At 38.7% G+C, this 18,314-nt stretch overlaps 1 protein-coding gene and 1 long non-coding RNA gene across 4 annotated transcripts in view; one reads left to right on the plus strand and one right to left on the minus strand.

Annotated features, from left to right (window-relative positions):
* The window catches only part of LOC110827305 (sodium-independent sulfate anion transporter), a 67,062-nt gene that overhangs the window by 30,716 nt on the left and 18,032 nt on the right, over positions 1-18,314 (minus strand). Inside the window, exon 1 of one of the 3 annotated variants that reach the window (XM_022058852.2) lies at positions 452-600. The exons of the other annotated variants lie outside the window; for them this stretch is intronic. The gene's annotated coding sequence lies outside the window, so the exon portion shown is untranslated. Of the gene's footprint in view, positions 1-451; positions 601-18,314 lie in introns of those variants that run through there. 3 annotated transcript variants of the gene reach the window in all.
* Positions 1-18,314, plus strand: part of LOC110827348 (uncharacterized) — a 35,816-nt gene that overhangs the window by 246 nt on the left and 17,256 nt on the right. The window contains exon 2 of the long non-coding RNA XR_002542286.2: positions 17,008-17,235. This is a non-coding gene — a long non-coding RNA (uncharacterized LOC110827348). The remainder of the gene's footprint in view (positions 1-17,007; positions 17,236-18,314) is intronic.

Below are 18,314 nucleotides of genomic sequence, written 5' to 3' on the forward strand. Positions count from 1 at the left end.
GGAATTCCATGAATATGCCCGTGTCAGACTGTGTAACGTAGAATAACAGGGTAATTAATTTGAAACCACGTGGAATGAAGCATTCAGGACCTATTTTAAGGTACAACACCGGCATTTACCTGGAGAGAGCGAGGAAAATCAGAAAAAAAAATCTGTCAGCTTAACCGATTGCACCCGAAACCTCCTGAAAACCAAAGACAGGTGCGCAGTTCTCGTTCTCAACGCTCTATCCACTTAAACAGGGCAAATATTATGAACTGGAACGCTAACACTTATTTATACACCATTAACATGAAGTTTGTTTTCATCAGAGTTAGCCGTTAATTTGCATAACTCCGAATACTGTCTTTTGTCAATAAATTTCAAATGAGAAAGTGGAATTTTCTATAAATTACGAATATTTTGTTTTAAATCTGCTAATACACCTATAATAACTTGGTGATTCACAGACCTGGTTCACTTGCATTTAAATTCCCTTTCCTGTTAACCATAAAATCTGATCATGTTTCATGCCCGTAACACGCAAACATGTAGCCTGCACTTCATACAACACCCACACGTCCACTGGGCACTGCTAGTCTGATACTGACAGAACGGCAGAATGCTGGTCAGTTATTTGCGCCGTTCAACTCTCAACGCGCATGCGCAGAAACAAAGAGGCAAGGGATAAGGAAGGAAGCCATGGTGGGAATGAAAGGTAAATGGAAAAGATGTCTCCATAGATATAAAAGGAAAAGCATTATTTCAAAGAACCCTTGAGGAAACAATGCACCTTGGAGAACACTGGATCGTGCCTGTGGTACACAGCGACCCAGGAAAATTCCAAGAATCTCGAAATGGTGAAACTTGAGCGAGCTGAACGAGGTTATAGCACCCCACCTCAGCCATGTCACCAGCATTTCAACAACTTATTGACAGACCATCATATGGCACGCAACATATAAGGGAGATGAGAAATTCATTCCAAACTTTGGTCGAAAAACCTAAGAAAAAAGGCCACTTGAGAAATTTCTGTGGATGGGAGGATAATATTAAAATAGATATTAAATATGTGAGGTTGTGGATTAGATTTATATGGCTCAGAGCAGGGACCACTGGCGGACTCTTGTGAACACGGTTATGAACACAATCGAACGTTAGTGACTGGGTGTTGAAGCAGTTGAAATAATTTCCTGCTGGCCCTCATAGTACGATGTTAGATAAATTACTTATTAATAGATTAATAGAAAGAAAAGAGTGGATTGTAGACCTTCATCTGTTGGCCATGATTCAAATCCAAAGCCATATAAAAAATAATTTAAATTAACAGCGGTGAAGCGAATGCGAAATGTAAGATATGTCCTACAGAAGAGCTTCAGATCTCCTAGTGAGTTCAGGATAGCAAAATTGCAATGGGTTGGGCATATAGCTCGCAAGGGTGAAACAAGATATTCATACGAAAAGTTCTGTGGATGAACCTGTTGAGAAGCGCTAAATTTTAAGATCAAGAATAGGAAATCAGTTAAATATTAGGGAACTAAGTCGTGAAGAAACGGGAAGTATTGGCAAAATCGGATGAGAACCATGGTCAGCTCTTTGAAGCAGAAGAATTCAGTCCGTGCTGTTGAGAATCGTACGAAACCCATAGAAAACAGAAATACAAAATTCAGAGTTAGTGATTGTTAAAGCAGGTGGTACAAATTGTTACCACTTTTTAAGGTCTTGTGGAAGGCTTTAGAGACTGCCAGTGATGAGACTTATTTGTACTCATTAGTTAATAGGAAAATATACATTTCGATTCAGATAAAAAAAATACTGTAGGGGATTCTGAAACAGGATATTTTTATTTCATTTGCTAAAATCGTGATCGGCTATTTAAGTAAAAATGAAGATAAAGGAATGAGATGTGGTGAATTTGTATGGGTTTTTACGTTGTAGTTGGTGAGGGGGTTGCAATGTGAGGCATCCCAGCACGTCACGGGGCGTTAAATCACGTGTTCTGTTAATGATCAGCTGTATTACGCACTTTCTTATCCGGCTTTTACCAGTTCTCATTCCAGAACTTTGAGCAAAGTGATGCTGTTCCAGCGACCTGCTGACCTTGAATTTTCCTTGATATTCATCTCCTCACATTCAGCAGGCCGTGTATCCGAGTGGCACAAACCGACTAACTACGACCGCTTCCTTCCACATCCTTTCTAGTTCATTATTCACTACCATACTCACATTCAACGCTATATAGTCTGAGCTACCGAAAAAGCGTCGTTAAATATAACATAACTAAATAAAATACAACGCTTTTCTTTGCAAGAAAACATGCCAGTGGAATTGGTTGGATTTTCTGGTTCTCACGGCGAGGAATATGAAGACAGTTGTCTCTTAGGATGTTGAGCTGTGTAGTCAGATAGAAATTGGCCGACGTTTCAGGGGTGCTTACCGCCTTCATCATCAGGGTCATGTAAACAGTCAAATAGTAAATTCGAGCGGTTGATAACCGGCTCCTCGCTTTATTGACCAGGGTTCAATCCCAAGCAAATTCATGAGTGGCACTGGGATTGTACTGTCTCCCTACACTTCGGATTTGCCCTGCCACTCATTTCATCAAGGTTTCAAACATCTAACACCAACCTTATCATCACGGGCCGGTACAACGAGCACATCTGAGACCTACGTACCAACGGACTGTCCACCCATTGCCGTCTCCACAATGTAGCAGCCCGGCGGACTACCGCGACGTGATCAGATTGGTTCTGTTTACTACCGAACTGGATCGTCCGAAGTTTCCGGTCGCATTAACACCCCAAAAGCGACAAGAATTAGGATATTCTACAAAAAAACCCTGATATTACTAATTTGGTTTTTCCCTTTCCGAAACAGTTCCATTCCTAAATTTTCTGGGCAGTTCTGACGTCCCACAATGGACGTCTCTCACAAACCAAAATCATGTGCCTCGCTGTCAGGCGTGAGATTTGAAGTCCTCACGGCGGTGAAAATTTTCACGTTCGTCTTCTAGGTTCTAGCGCCGTGTGGTAAAGACGTGTAGGAAGATTGCAACGTTTCGGAGGAACACACTGCCTCCATCTTCAGTTCTGAATATTTTTTACTTGCCTACAAGTCCACGCGGCGTTACAACCCAGTTGACAGCCATCTTAAGAATGTGATGAGTTATCCTCCATTCCCCCCATGTATCTTCATTGCATTGTGCTTAAATAAACTAAATAGCCTTTACTCGGAGACAGCCGAGTGCGGGGTCAGAGATGACCGAAGGTATTAAAAACAGGAACAATTACACATCGCCTGTTACTTCTATCCACTTGAAAGAACTGTGTTTGCGCAGATAAAGGACACGAATTCCTTGTGATACATTTTCCAACACCACAGCCTCTCTCCGTACTTGTCACTGGATAATTGTAAATTAGAAAAAGGTCTAAGCATTTTTACGATCGTTTGACATTAATGGTTGCCCGTAAAAAGCACAGAAGCAGATAAGCCCAAGAGGAAATTATCTGCAACCTTGCGTCTTCAAGAATTTCAACCTATTCTGCGTACTTCGCCATTCGTCTGTCTTCAGCGTGACGTATGAAAACAATAAGCCAGCTTAAGTGCAAAGTTGACATCCACTGTGGTTTTCCATGTGCGCAATAATCGTTGCAAAAGTGACATTTGTGACATTTTTATAATCATTTGTCTAGTAGGCGTCCATTTTAAGTTAAAATAAAACCCATCCCTCATTACGACATAACAACTTCTTAATTAAACAAATATGAATCTTATTTAACGGCTCTTAATCAAGTGTTGGAATTATGTGGCTTCGAATGATTGAACCCAGTATTGTTCTTGAAGGCGAGAAGGGCGGAGATCGGGACCAACAGGCGAAATACCTCACCTTGTAGCGAGCCAGTGCTTAAGCAGAAGAAACATGGCAAAATGAAACGAATTGCAATGTGCAGTACATAACTTGAGGTTCCATAGGAAATTATACCTAAGAGTAACAATTTTAATATTAACTTTATAATTATTTTTCAGTAGTCCGATGTTTCTTTGGGGTCCAAACTCTGTAACATTATGTGGCGGTTCATCATTGGGTTGAAAAATATAATAAGAATGAAATGGGCTGTCCATGTAGCACTTACGGACAGGTAACAAAATGTCTTAAAATTCTCAGACAGAAAATCTGAAGAGAAGAGGTCACTTCGGAAAAGCAGGTGCACATGGGAGGAGAACTGATTTTCAAATCAGGTGTGAAGGCGTATACTGCATTAAACTTGATCAGTGACAAGCTCTTGTGAACACTGTAATCGGCCTTCAAGTTCCACAAAAAGGAGGGGGACATTTTTGAACAGCTGGGCGACTACCAGTTCCTTCTACGCAGTCAGTCAAAACCAATGTGACTCAGAGCACGCTGTATTGGCCCAATACTGCAGCTCTGAATTCAGCATTTGGGACTGTACCCTACTTAAGAAACATGGAAATCCCAGGTACATTCGTGTAGGAAACATTTCTAAAATCGTCTTTAAATGCTATGTATCGAGTCATTCGGTACTTCCCGCTACGTTTCTATATAAATAATTTCAAGCACGGATAATGTCTTTGTTCGTAGAAAGTTTGTATTGTTTCCCGTGTCCATATCAGATAGTTCTACCGCGGTGTAACTGACCAATGTAATTCCTCACGAGTCCACCTCAGCTACTATTAATCGGTTTCCTGTTGCATCAATCCAGAATAACTAGTGGTAATGATTACAATAATTACCAAGTGTTCAGCAGACGGAAAATAAAATTACTGCATTGTACATACAGATAATTTTACACGTGGGGGCAATTTCAAATAAGCCCCACGCCTCAGATCACACGGCCACTGTGACCGGCATTGAAAGTTATCAAACATGCCACTAAATTAGGTCTGCAGTTCACATTTCTCTAATAAAATCAATCACAAGTGAGATATATTTGTCAATGATTTTATTTCGGTAATCTTTCTGTGTCACGTTTAATTTCTGTTTTGCATTTCGTATGCATCCCCGCGTCATTCTTTTTAACTCGACGTCCAGCATTAAGCTGCAGCCTATGGTTCTCAACAGCAATGCGTTCTGCCAAATATGGACAACGTAAATAAAGCGGTCTTTCTGGCTTTAGATAAATGTTCTTTATCATATAGAGCGACATAACACAACAAAAAACATTAGTGGATTGCAAGAAACACATTGGCGGACCTCGCGGGGTTCAAAACCTTTACTCTAGTCTACAATTAATGAATGTTTCTTTTGAATGTGACATTTATTATCTTGTACTCAAACGTGTTCCGTTATTCTGACGGGAAATTACAAGTTACAATAATTGCAATTAAGAGGATAACGTTTTGGAAATCTGGTGTAGACCTTGAATTATGCTTTATAAACACGACATAAAAATTTATACTCTGGAGTTAATACTCAATAAATAATGAAGCCAAGGTGATTGTACTTGTGAGCACTATTTAAAGTAAGATTTATTTCAGTTTTCGAAACCATACAAAGTTGTTTTAAAAGGTGAAGTTTAACACTGCCAATTCTTTAGGCCAAAAAGGGCGTGTTGGAATAATTTAGGAATGTGTGAACTATCGCTCGCTCCACCTGACGCCCAAAGGAAAGAGGAAGTAATGGGGGTTCCCCAAGATGAAACCACGGGTACGTGACGTCACAAATTCCAGTATTGTCCTTGTGGGCGGGGCGCAGTTATCACAGTAGCCTGTCATAAATTCTACGGTACTCTGGCACTATACTTAAAATTACACATACATTTCATAATCTCCTTTCCGCAAAATTTAGCACAGCAGCAAATAGTTTCATTCTAGGAAGAAAAATGAAATTCTGTAAGTTGAATAATCAGCATTATAAAATAAGCGGCTCGGTCCACCTTCAGATGTTAACGTGGGCCAAATTATAACCCCGTGAATGAGAGTACTCATTTAGAAGCTGACAGTCGCTCAGCTAATCATGAGATTACCTGCCCTTTATGGAAACCTAAGGTTCATTACAGTGCTTCCAAGACCCCGCCACTGTTTGCTATCCCGAAAGACGAATTCAGTCCACAGCCACAAACCACGTCTTTCATAACTTCAGGTTGTCCGAACAAAATTTTGTATACATTTCTGACCCCCCCCCCCATTTATGCTATATACCCCGCCCACCTCATTCTTCTTAATTGGTCCGGGTAATAAATTGTAAACTCAAACAAAATCTTATGTTTATATTTACAAAGAACTGTTTTTGAAAATTTGCTAACAGAAAAGCATTGTTTACCCTTGTCCATAAAATTGCAAAGACATAAGTTATAAGAAAATCATGAATACATTTTGTTGGAAGAAAAGCTAAGCTTATCATTTTCATAATTAATCGTTTCGTGTTGTTCTTTTAAACATAAGAAGCAAATTCTAATAAACTCAAGCAGATGCAGACTAGCGACTTTCGGCCCCAAGAATGTTCAAAGACGTACGTCTGCTTCCCCCAGTTTGTACAGATAAGAAACAAAAACTAAAAGTGCAATTTTTATGATAAACCTCTCGCTTCGTTTACACGTCATAGTTTATAAGATGGTAAAGTTGCGTCATATTGTGATATAATAAGTATATATTAAATTTTGTCCGTCTAATCACAATAATTCTTATTAAATATTAAAATATTACAATAATTAACATTTAAAATATTTAAATATTAAATTATGGTCTAATGTAAATCGAATATTTAGATAAAGAACATCATTTAATATTTAAATATTTTAAATGTTAATTATTGTAATATTTTAATATTTAATAAGAATTATTGTGATTAGACGGACAAAATTTAATATATACTTCATAGTTTGTTTCATTCTGACAACAAATGTGTTACTTTTAAACTAACGGCATTTTAATAATGTGACATGTTCTAAAGGGACAGACTGAGTCCCTTGCTACAGGTCTAATTAGTTAGGCCCAACTAGATGTCACTGTACCCATGCGCTGCTGAGGTAGTGACCTGTCTCCGGCAGAGTGCAAATACTGAGTTATAAGCAAGGTCCACAGGCTAAGAAAACTAATCCAACTGTTAATAAGATTCTAAACAGATCATAAACGTCTTGATAACTGACAAGTCACATACTCACTTGCGGAATGTTCTAGACCAGAGGTATTCAACCTTTTTTGTTCGCGTACCCCCCAGATATAAATTCTCTTCCAACTTTGTACCCCCAAAGTTGTTGGTATATAATTCAAGTTATACATAGTATATAATCTACATCTAAAATGAATTAAATAAATTACATTACTGATTATTCAGTGTTTATCATAAAATAATATATATTTTTTTTTTAAATTTCACGTACCCCCTAAGATGTCTTCGCGTACCCCCAGATATAATTTCTCTTCAACTTTGTACCCCCAAAGTTGTTGGTGTATAATTCAAATTATACATAGTATATAATCTACATCTAAAATAAATTAAATAAATTACATTACTGATTATTCAGTGTTTATCATAAAATAATATTTTTAAACAAAATTCACGTACCCCCTAAGATGTCTTCGCGTACCCCCGGGGGTACGCGTACCCCAGGTTGAATACCACTGTTCTAGAATGCCCCTTTTCTGGAGATCATCTAAGCAAATGAAAGCAAAAGTCTTCGAAATATAGGTACAGTCACAGTTTTCTTTGTTCACTAATCGTAATCGAGTTGTCTCATTTGGCCTTAAATAAAAATAATTATAGAGGCAACACAAATTTATACGTCATTTGATACTGCCTGCTTCAAAAGCCATGCAAGAAGGAAGCAAATTTTACTTTTTCTTTCGTGTTTCGCAGTGGATTTTTTCCTGTTAGTTACGGTTTAAAATAACGTTTAGAGACAAAAAGCACAGAAAAGCTGAACATTTTGAAAGTGCCCTGTTAAATGACGATGTGTCCAGGGAGACATGCGAGCTTCTGTCTTATTTGAAAGCCATTTGCTACACTTAAGTGGTGAAAGTTGCGAGTCACGAAAAAAAAAATAATGTGGAAAAGAAACTGTGTAGTCTTATCTCATAAATGTTGTTCTTATGGCAACTTGGAACTATTTTCCAGAACTTTCCAATAACGGTGATACTCATTATCACCTAATTTTAATTCGGCAGAACTACTATGAGTGTAGAATTCAATAAAATTGTGAAGTGAGTGGTCCTGAGCGGTCCGACCTGGCAATTCTGATCCAATTTTGATCTCGCTCAGTTAAGTCACATCGGTTACTGAAAATCTGGAGCAAATTATGAGTAAGTCTTTGTTTGGGGGACAATCCAAACGAACACATACTATCGTATTTACCGTGTGCTAAGCGTGGTTCCCTATCTCGAATCGCGCAGAGGTAAACATTTTCATTCATAAAAATATATCGTGTTAGGAGCAAAAACTAATGATTAGTGCGAATTGTTGTTAAGTGTTAATATTGTCTAACAAAGAAGTTGGAGTAACAGATCCCGCTAAAATCCTGCCACAGAAGAAGACCGTGAGCTACGAATTTCTCTAGGTGCTAAAATTGTAAATTGCTTTCACGTCAAAAGTGCGAATAAAATTAGTACCAACAGCCAATTAGTAGAATAAATTTTTATAACTAATACAATAGACCTACTTTAAATTAACTTCACAACAACATCTTAAACTTCTGAGCTTTTACCTATTTACCAGACGTGCAAAACAGTTGTGCAAATACAGGTAATGACAATGTAAGTCTACTTAGGACATTTCGTAGCTAGAGGACGAAACTCTCTCTAGAAATGTTGTTTACAAGCTTTAGTTTGCAGCAAGCCTAATTATGGATGGCACTTCCTTGCTTAAGAATATAATAGTGTCTGGAATCACTGCGAAGAAGTACCACAGTTCTTCACTATTCCTTTTGAACCTGTTCTAGACAAATTAACGTTTCATTTAGTCGTAGCATCAGTGTTCTTGAATCCACGCGTGTAAAATGATTACTCGTCTTACGACAGATGCGTTTCTTGAAAACAGTTCGTTAAGCAAAATTTTGTACAACGATAATTCATTTGTCAGTTAATTTGAAAGTAAATATTTTAAACAGCGTAACGTGGCATGGGTCTGATACATAAATATCAGTACATGAAGATAAACGTACTGACACGTATTATAGTATTGAGCAGTAATTCGAGAAATGAAAGAAGGAAACAATAAATTATATAAGAAATCAACATCAGTAGAAGCTGATGGCTGATATTCAGAAAAAAAAATGTATTTCTCATATATATCTCTCTATTCACTCTGGGTTTTAAATTCTTGTCCAGTTTTTTCAATCCCTGTACTTGTTCGATGTATTCACGTTTCTTAATTTGCGCATCCAAGAAAGAAGTTGGCTGCTTCCGAACAAGAGATCCACACATGTCGCGGTTTGAATGTGAACAGATCCGTAACCAGCTTTGTAGCTTCCAGACTGCCACCCACGTGTTCACCAGTAACCGAAAGCCCGCGGCTGGTGGGAGGCTGATTTTTTCGTTCCAAATGTGTTAGCCCAAGAATGTCTTAATTTAACGGTATTAAGACGGAAAATACTAACGTTTGTCGACACATTTCAATTTTGACTAAAATCGGACAATAGTAACGTGCACCATACGTAAAGACCTACATGTGTTTCTGCGCTCCGGCTGTGTGGGGAATCCCCAGGCTGCTTCTATTACTATGTCTGCCTGGGAAGTATCCGCGCGGCCAATCCCAGCAACGTGGGTAATCCTCCACGATGACGTCATCGCCCAGCGAGGCGCCGGGCATCCCACCCAAGTAAAGGTCATTGAACGAAGACAATTGTGACGAAACTGACGTTATTCACAAAGGTCAAAGGTCAAAAAGTCTGTTAAGATGGTCGTACGTTCCATATTTATTTATTTATTTTTTTTTTGTAAATTTTGTTCTCGTTTCTGTCATTCCATGCTCTGGTACTAACTTAATAGCTTTTCGGAAGACTTGCTTTCAATTGAATAAAGGCATGCACTTATGTCGTTGTTGCCAAACGGGCTATACACAGAACCTGTGAACCGTCTTCCGCGTGACATCGGTTTCTCCATCCATCATGCAACACTCAGAACCAACAGTGAAACTCTCAAGTTTTGAAACATAACCTCAACATCGAAAGTATCCGGCACTTTTGAGTCGTACAGCCTAATACTTTCTTTATGGCACTTCATAAATGATGCTTGGAGCTAAAGCGTGACTTGTCCGTCGTGCTTTTAAACCTTCCGCGTGTTTCTCTGCTTCAGTTCGTGATTATCTGTCCACTTGGAATCGTCTAATTAACGGATAAAAGAGCAATTCCAGCAATTCCGTTTACACGAATGACAAACATTAAGAAACGAAATGAACTCCAATGAATATTAACTATGCCACCCTCTCTAAACACACGAGGAAAAATGGTCAAAATTCTCGCGACTTACGTTTTGGAACTAACGGGAAAGAAATTAACGAAGGAAATAATAAATTCAAATAAGGAAGCAAGGAAAAGAAAAAAGAAAGAAACTGCAACTAAGAACGAAATGGAAGACACAAGGAGAGAAATAAATAAATAGTGAATGGAGAATGTACAGAAAAAATTAAAGAACTGGAAAAGAAAACAAGCACATAAATAAGGAAAGAAAGTGCAAGAAATGGAAATAAACAATAAGAAAAACAATATTAATTTAAACCGTCAAAAAGGTAATTCCCCTAAACTTGAAATTTCGTTTATATTTAGCTGGATCTTGCTTTTAATTCATTAGTACGACCGTCACAGCCGAGTGGTTAGCATTCCTGCTTCGCAGTCTGGAGGCCCTAGCTTCTACTCTCAAGTCTCGTCCCGGACACTGGTTATCCCGACTCGTGGTTTTCTTCGTTTACGCCTGTCCCTCCAACTGAATGCCGGAATAATACGTCGATGTTCGTCTTCTGGGTTGCAATGCGGTGTGGATGTGTAAGATGATACCAAAGAAACATCTGCCTCCATATTAAACTATTTTTCACTGGTAGTTTGATGCAGTAAACGGTCCACTTCTACTTCATAAATTATAACCGAGTTTGTAACAGTTCAGTTGGTAGCACTTGTCGGTGCATGTGAAAGCGATTTCTTAATGATTTTTATATTTTGTGCTAGGAATTCGGTGAAAGCTTGCAACTACACTCAAACTACGTTTGTTGACACGTGAGCATCATCAGATTCATTTCTAAAGATGTGACGCTGTTGAAATTTCAAGAACTGCAGAGGAAATGTTGCTGAATAATTTTTCTAAAAACAATAAATCAGCTGAAGATTGAAGTATCCGAAATGTCGCTTATGTTATATACACTACAGACAAAAGCGCAATTATATTTTTCGGCTGTGCTGACGGCACGACACGGATTGCCGCTATGTGCGATTACCGCGTCGGTTGCCGCGTTTCCTAGACCTCGCGGCACAGCCGCAAAATGATTGCGCTTAGTACAAGGACGCATTAGCTTATACAACTAATTCTGCTCTCTTCTATTTTATTCTATTCTTATGCTATTCTTGTCCTAGTCTTAGTCAATTTAATTTTATTCTATTGTTGGTGAGATTTCAGGTTCTCAAGGCGGTAAGTATTAAGATGGCTATCTTCTGGGTTATTGTTCGTGTATTCTGGTAGACGTTTACCGACGTTTCAGAAGTGCTTTCTGCCACATCGCGCTGTTATTGGAGGCAACGATCACCTCTGAAACTAACCAAAAACTCAGTAATTCTGATTAAAACATTAACGTTCCTCTCTGTATTTATATACACCAGTTGAAACTGTGACACTTGTCTTGTATTATTTGACATCTGTAAACAGAGACAACGCAGAAGGTTTTAAATCAGTGGTAAAATAATTTAGTCTCTTATAACGTAAGTACAGATAAACTGTGCTATTTAGTCACAAAAATTCTGAAAACTAAGTTTAATGTAGATTATTATCTGCCTTTAAAACCCGTTTTGAGGCGTGTAAAATTGCAAGGTTCCGACCTTCGATAAACGTTCACGCCCCACAGATTAAAAATGCGGTTCAGGTTCAGTGCAGAACGAACTACATTAAAATTAAATTAAATCCGTGGCGTAACAGCTCCAGAGAGCCAAAGCCGACTAACTTGACTGCTGGCCTCACGTTCACATGCCTAAGCAGAGGAGAACGATCATCCAACCAGATATAGGGTGACGTGTGGTCAGCACAACGAATCCCCAACCATTGATAGTTTTCCTGACCAGATTACGCTACTCATTGTAGATCCCCAATTTCCTCACGATGCTGGGTTGGCACCGGTCGAAAGCTCATGAGAATTAGCCGATAAAATAACGTGCTATTGTGGCAGCGCTCAGTGGAGCACGTTTGATATAGGCTGAAGCTTCACCTCTTAAACTAAATTAAAACACGTCATAAATGACCCGGCAGGTCAGCTCAGCGGCGACACGTCCTTCTTGTATTCGGTGATAATAGACTGGGAATGCGACAGGAGAGCCTGCATCCAAAATGGCTACCGTGTTTATCCTCAGTTCTTTCACAAACTTCGGCTTAATATCTTCAAATTTGCCAAAATCCTATCTAGCTAGTACTTTCCAATTAAGGATTTTTAATCACTATTTCTTCTCACGTCATGCTAATAACCCTTAGATTGATAGACTTTCGTTAAATAAATCACAGAGCAAGTGGTTTTGATTTAATTGGTTAAAATATTTTGATCTAGTGACAGTGCGAAATTAGGAGGTGGGCGGGGACAGTTACAAAATGAGGCGCTTCATAAGTCGTATTTTTCACCAGTTATTGGTTAGTTGGTTAACATAGAAAAGGATGGATGGGCAGCACATGTAGAAATTTCGACGAAGGTTTGTTAATATCTGCATATGCTTATTGTTACTCGAAATATTTACACATTATCTGCTATTATTCTTCTTCCACAACGCAATCTACAAAACTAATTTAATCTGTGAGTTTTCAAAGTATTAAAAGAGCCTTTTCGGCTGATTGTCTCTTTGCCACCAAGTCCAGACCGGGTCTGGATCTTACCACGCCGAACAGTCATTTTGGATAAAATGTACGGAGCGCGAACCTGGCCCCTTGCCGTCATGTACTGCTGAAGGAAAGAATGTGTAGCGTTTAACCTACATTCTCCCACAAGTCCTCTTCAGGTTGGAAAAAGACGTTCTCGATGATTATAAATACTACTTAGCAAGTTTACGTGACAGTAGTGGACATATACTTCACAAGTAAGTGTTAAGGTATAGTTGAACTTCTCACGAATCAGCAATTTAATTCAAAAATTACATTTTATGCCATGAGTAAATTCTGTAAAATGAAAAAAGTCATGTGAGTCTTAAATAGGAAAAGAAACCAGGTGGGTAGATGTAATTAAAGTGAATTAATCTTAACTCGGGCTTTCAAAGTGTAGAAATCAATTTACTTTATATCGATACAAAGGGTCGAATTGAAATGCAGCAGCACGTGCAACCATTATAAAGGAAATGTTTCTGATTTTCACCAGCGTTTTTGTAAGTTTCTGCCTACGGGACATTTCCGCAACTTCACGCTACAAAGTGTGGCAGTTGCTCACCATGTCAAGACATTTCCCCTTTTTTTATTTATTTAACCCTAAGGTCCAGTACTGCGTTCACAAATCTGTCATCCTGAGCCAGATGGATTCACTCCACATCCTCAAAGTCCATTTCTCCAAGATCCATTTTAATAAAACAGTATAATTTCCCGTCCCTTCAGGTTTACCGATTTAAATTACGTTTGCATTTGTGACCTCTCGGAGGAAAACTACACGTTCCACGCACATAATCCTTTATTTCGTCTCCTTCGTGATGTTTGGTGACCGGTACAAACTGTGAACCTCCCCATTATGCAATTTTCCCCATCCTCTCTCAGCTTTAAATTTTTCCTCAGGACCTTGTTCTGTAACAAAGTCTATCATCATAATTATCATCGAAGAAATTCCCCGCCGTGTATGCAACCTTAAAATTCATTACCGCTTTAACAACACAGGACTTATTCTGATACAGATTAATCCAGTCCACATCCTGGCATCCTATTTATTTAGCATCCATTTTAATATTATCCTCCATTTTCGCCTACGTCCTCCATGTGTTCTTTTTCCTAAAATGTATATATTCCTCATCGCTCACACGCGTACTACATGCCTCGCCTGTCTCATCCGATCTCTATCTGATCATAGTAATGGCCGGTGAAAAGTATACCTACAGATCCTGAATCATCTCCCTGTACAGTTGTCTGCAAACCTCTAAAGCGGCCCCTAGACGATCAATATCATTGCACAATAATACTGCGAGGTGCTCCAGACCATACAATATTATTGTCCAATATTTTAGCTGCCGATTTTCAGTGTACATTTGGTTGTTGTCCAGTCAACAAGTTAAGTGACACAGAAGTGTGTGGCCATCGCTGTGGCTGTGTTTGAAGAAGATGGAGAAATCGAAGATGGATGAAGGAATGGTGGAAAAAAAGGGATGAGTACACTCATGAGAACTTATTAAATGACCTAAGAGTGAGTGAACCAGGCGACTTTCGGAACTTTCTGCGTCTAGATGGTGAATCTTTTGATGAACTGCTAAGAATGATTACCTCTCGAATTCAGAAAAGAAATACTATCATGCGAGATGCTATCTCTCCAAGTCAGCGTTTATCTATTACACTACGTTACCTTGCAACAGGGAATACTTTTGAAGATCTAAAATTCAGAAGTGCACCGATGTTCACGCCACTACGTCTGGGACAGAACTAAAATATATTGCGCAATACTGCCTACAGATGATACAACCTTTTCCACATCGTGCAATAAATATCAAACCATTTTTGATTGACACAATATATTGCACAACCTTTCAATTCGTAACATAGACGATCAATATTATTGTACAAAACTGAATATTGCACAATAATATTGACCGTGTAGGGGTCGCTTAAGACTCCCTGCTTCTCAGTTCCAACAATTTCCTGGCCAACCTGCTTTCTAACTCCTTGACTTTACAGAGACATGAAACATATTAATTAATTAATATTAATTAATTCATAATGTAGTGCGCTAGAATGTCTGAATACTATTATTTTTTATTACTTAATATTATATCATTTTAGAGCATATTTAGTATCAGGCTACAGATTTATCCGACGCTATAAAAATTAAAACGATTCGCAATCGAAATAACGACGATTGTCCTAACACTTTAAACAACAAGCATGTACTTTAAGACATTTTACAAATTCAAACTAAATTTAAGTTGCATGTCAGACTCTAATGTTGATTGCAATAAGAGGTTAATATACGGAATATTTGATATAAGTTCTACACTGAATGAAACATCCAAGTGAAACATGCAAACTAGATTATCCAGTTACTTAATTTCAGTGCCTGTAGTAAGCGTAAAGGAGCTGCACGATTTTCCTCGACGATCGGAGGTGAACGCATCAAACATTAATCTTGTCACTAAACCACGCGAATCGATCACAGTAAAGTACACTCCACCTCTTCAATGAAAGACTGGAATTTATTTCATCAATGCGATGATGGAAGCAGCAGGCACATCTCAAACGTCAGTAACCCTCTAACGGACTACACAGTGGTACAACCCAGAAGAAATGATTTTGGCTTGTGGCTTATACACGGTTATACGTCGATCATGCAGTGGAAGATGTTACTGCGAGATAAATGCACTGTTCAGGCCCCGAACTCCGGACCGACAGCTAACCTTGAACGATGTGCTGTGTCTGAGCTACAGCAAGTAATTTACAAGTTACCTCGAGCGAAACCTATCTGAATAGTTTCTATTGTGTTTGTTCTTGTGATTCCTAGTATCAGCCACGCTAGAGCCTTATGTAACAACACAATGGTACAGCAATTAAGGCGAGAAATTGAATTCACAAGGGTTTCCAGTTTCCTGCGCAACAAAAGGTTTCAAAAACATTTTAGTATGTCCTGTTTTCGTTGTAGTGAACAACACGCGTGGAACGGTATATTCCTATGGAGTACGGCTTTTTCCGAATTCTTTCTATGCTGTTTTAGGAATATCTCATTCGTCTCGAAGCCCATTAATTACAAATGACTCATTATTCAATTGCTAGAAAGAAAATTTCGCTGCACAGCCAGAGAATATCTTTGTACGTAATTCAATAAACGCTTACTACATCGTAATTAATTTAAACGATATAAAACAAAAGTTTCAGACCTTAATTAGATCTGTACTTTGTCTTATTCCAATGTTCTTATACACTGTACAGTTTTTTAAAAAGCCTATAAAGTTCGGTGTAAGCTTCATTTTGAACAAATTATTATACAGTACAAACACGAAACAAAATTAAAATATCCTCATATATTTCAGCGAGACGATTAAGCCGGAGCAGTGCCTTAAATTAAGCCACGGCCACTTCCTTCCATATTCTTTCTAATCTTTCATTAATCGTTGTCATTTTGCCCCATATAGTCGAAGTTTCTAAAAACGTCGTTGAATACGCCACAAATAAATAACAAGTGATAGAAATTTTACAAAATACATGCCAGTTTACTGAACATCGTGTTGAGAGAGCTCCAGTGAACGTTCACGGCCTAACACTTTGTACGCCTCGGCAAAATAAGTGGCCCTTTGAGTACACAGTCAGATACCTCAAGTGTTACAGAAACTTTAGAAGACAATTTGGAAGAGACCTTGTCCTTGACCGGTGATTGAACTCAGAACTTTCAGCTCTTGTCTGGCGGGAGCAAATGGGTCAGGGAAGCGGAGATGAAGCCCAGAAAAGAGAAATGTTTTATGGCTTAGCTAAGTTCTGCAACACTTTTTGGCTGTCGAATAGTGTAACAGGCGATGACATAAGTGAGCTGGCTGCTAATATGTACTTCGCTTTACGAAATCGACGCTAATTTTAAACGTTTTTCATAAAGGAGTGAAAGCTGTAACTACAGTCACACTAAAAGATAAATAAAAATCTGCAATTCCCGCCATTCTGTTGCTAAACATTTTCATAATTTCTGGAACAGCTACTTCTAAACAGGATTTCATTATCTCACTTTAGATTGAGGTCCTCACGAAGGTGAAGAAGTCGATGTCGGTCTTCTGGATTGTGACACCGCGTGGACATATACAGGTAGATGCACACGCTTCGAAGAAACATTCTGCCTCCGTCTTCAGCCCTGAAGGAGGCAGCACATTCCTCCGAAACGCTGCTACCGGCCTACAAGTCCATACGGCGTTACAACGACCATGGAAGAGACAAGGTCATATTTGTAACAAAAAATTGAAGGTAAGTACAAATTAAAAGGTCACATCATTATAGGTTTTGACAAGATGACACACACACAGTAGTCGAACATTTTATTCCTCTATGTAATCAGCCAGCTTTTTAATGTATTTTGTCCAACGTTCCACAAATTTTCTGATTATATAAAAATAAAATGTGTCACGTTGGGTCTTAAACGCCGCTCCCTTCCATGGCTGGTGCTATTTCAGACTCTTCGGTTGTCAACACTTGGAGCCATCCTATGAACCTCCCACCCATTAGTACACTGTCCTCTGACTAATAATTATTGCTATACTGGATAACTATTAAATGTTATTTAATCTAGTTTTCACACGCTCCAATCACAAACGCAGGGTTAAAAATCATTGTTAATTTCTTGTGATGATAATGAAACTTCGTGAAGTGGGATGAATATCACACAAGTCGTGAACTGGATCTTGCATTCAATGGAGCGTTTCGGCCATCAGGTATCACTATCCAAACAGACCATCATTTCGAAGCCCGTAAAGTTTGCCTGCTACACACACCTTGCGCTGCTGTCTGTGGTTCAGTTCTGGGTTTATAAACTTTATGAGAATTTCTAAAACTACGGGACATATGAGTAAGAGGCAATCAAGGAGACGCTAGAAACGGGATTTTGAGGTCCGTACAAGCGTTAAAATTCCTAGATCGTGAACGAGAAAAAGAAAAGAAAAAGTTATAAACCACATTTCACTGCTGACAGCTGTTCCACGCCACAAGACAAGGCTCAGCCTTCCCTCCCTCATACCCTACATAAATCCCCCTACTTCCCACCACCGCCACTTCAGCCCTGAAGATGTAGACAGTATGTTTCTCCGAAATGCTGCCAAGCCTACAAGGCGACAAAGCCATAAGAACATCATCATTCTCACTGCCGTGGAACCTCAGACCTGAATCCAAGATTTTAGATAACTGGCCCTATATATTGGTACAGCCCTACTTCGATATGAGAAGGGTTTTAATAGTTTTCATAAATTTAAATATAGATGTATTGTCAGATATTAACCTGCTATGCTTCTTCCTGAATCCTAGAAAATCCAGTGTACCAATATCCTGTTTAA

This window comes from Zootermopsis nevadensis, unplaced genomic scaffold (assembly GCF_977971745.1).
Source record: "Zootermopsis nevadensis isolate Lab colony 2312 unplaced genomic scaffold, Znev_1.0 Znev_ptg000003l, whole genome shotgun sequence".
Taxonomy (NCBI): Eukaryota; Metazoa; Arthropoda; class Insecta; order Blattodea; family Termopsidae; genus Zootermopsis; species Zootermopsis nevadensis.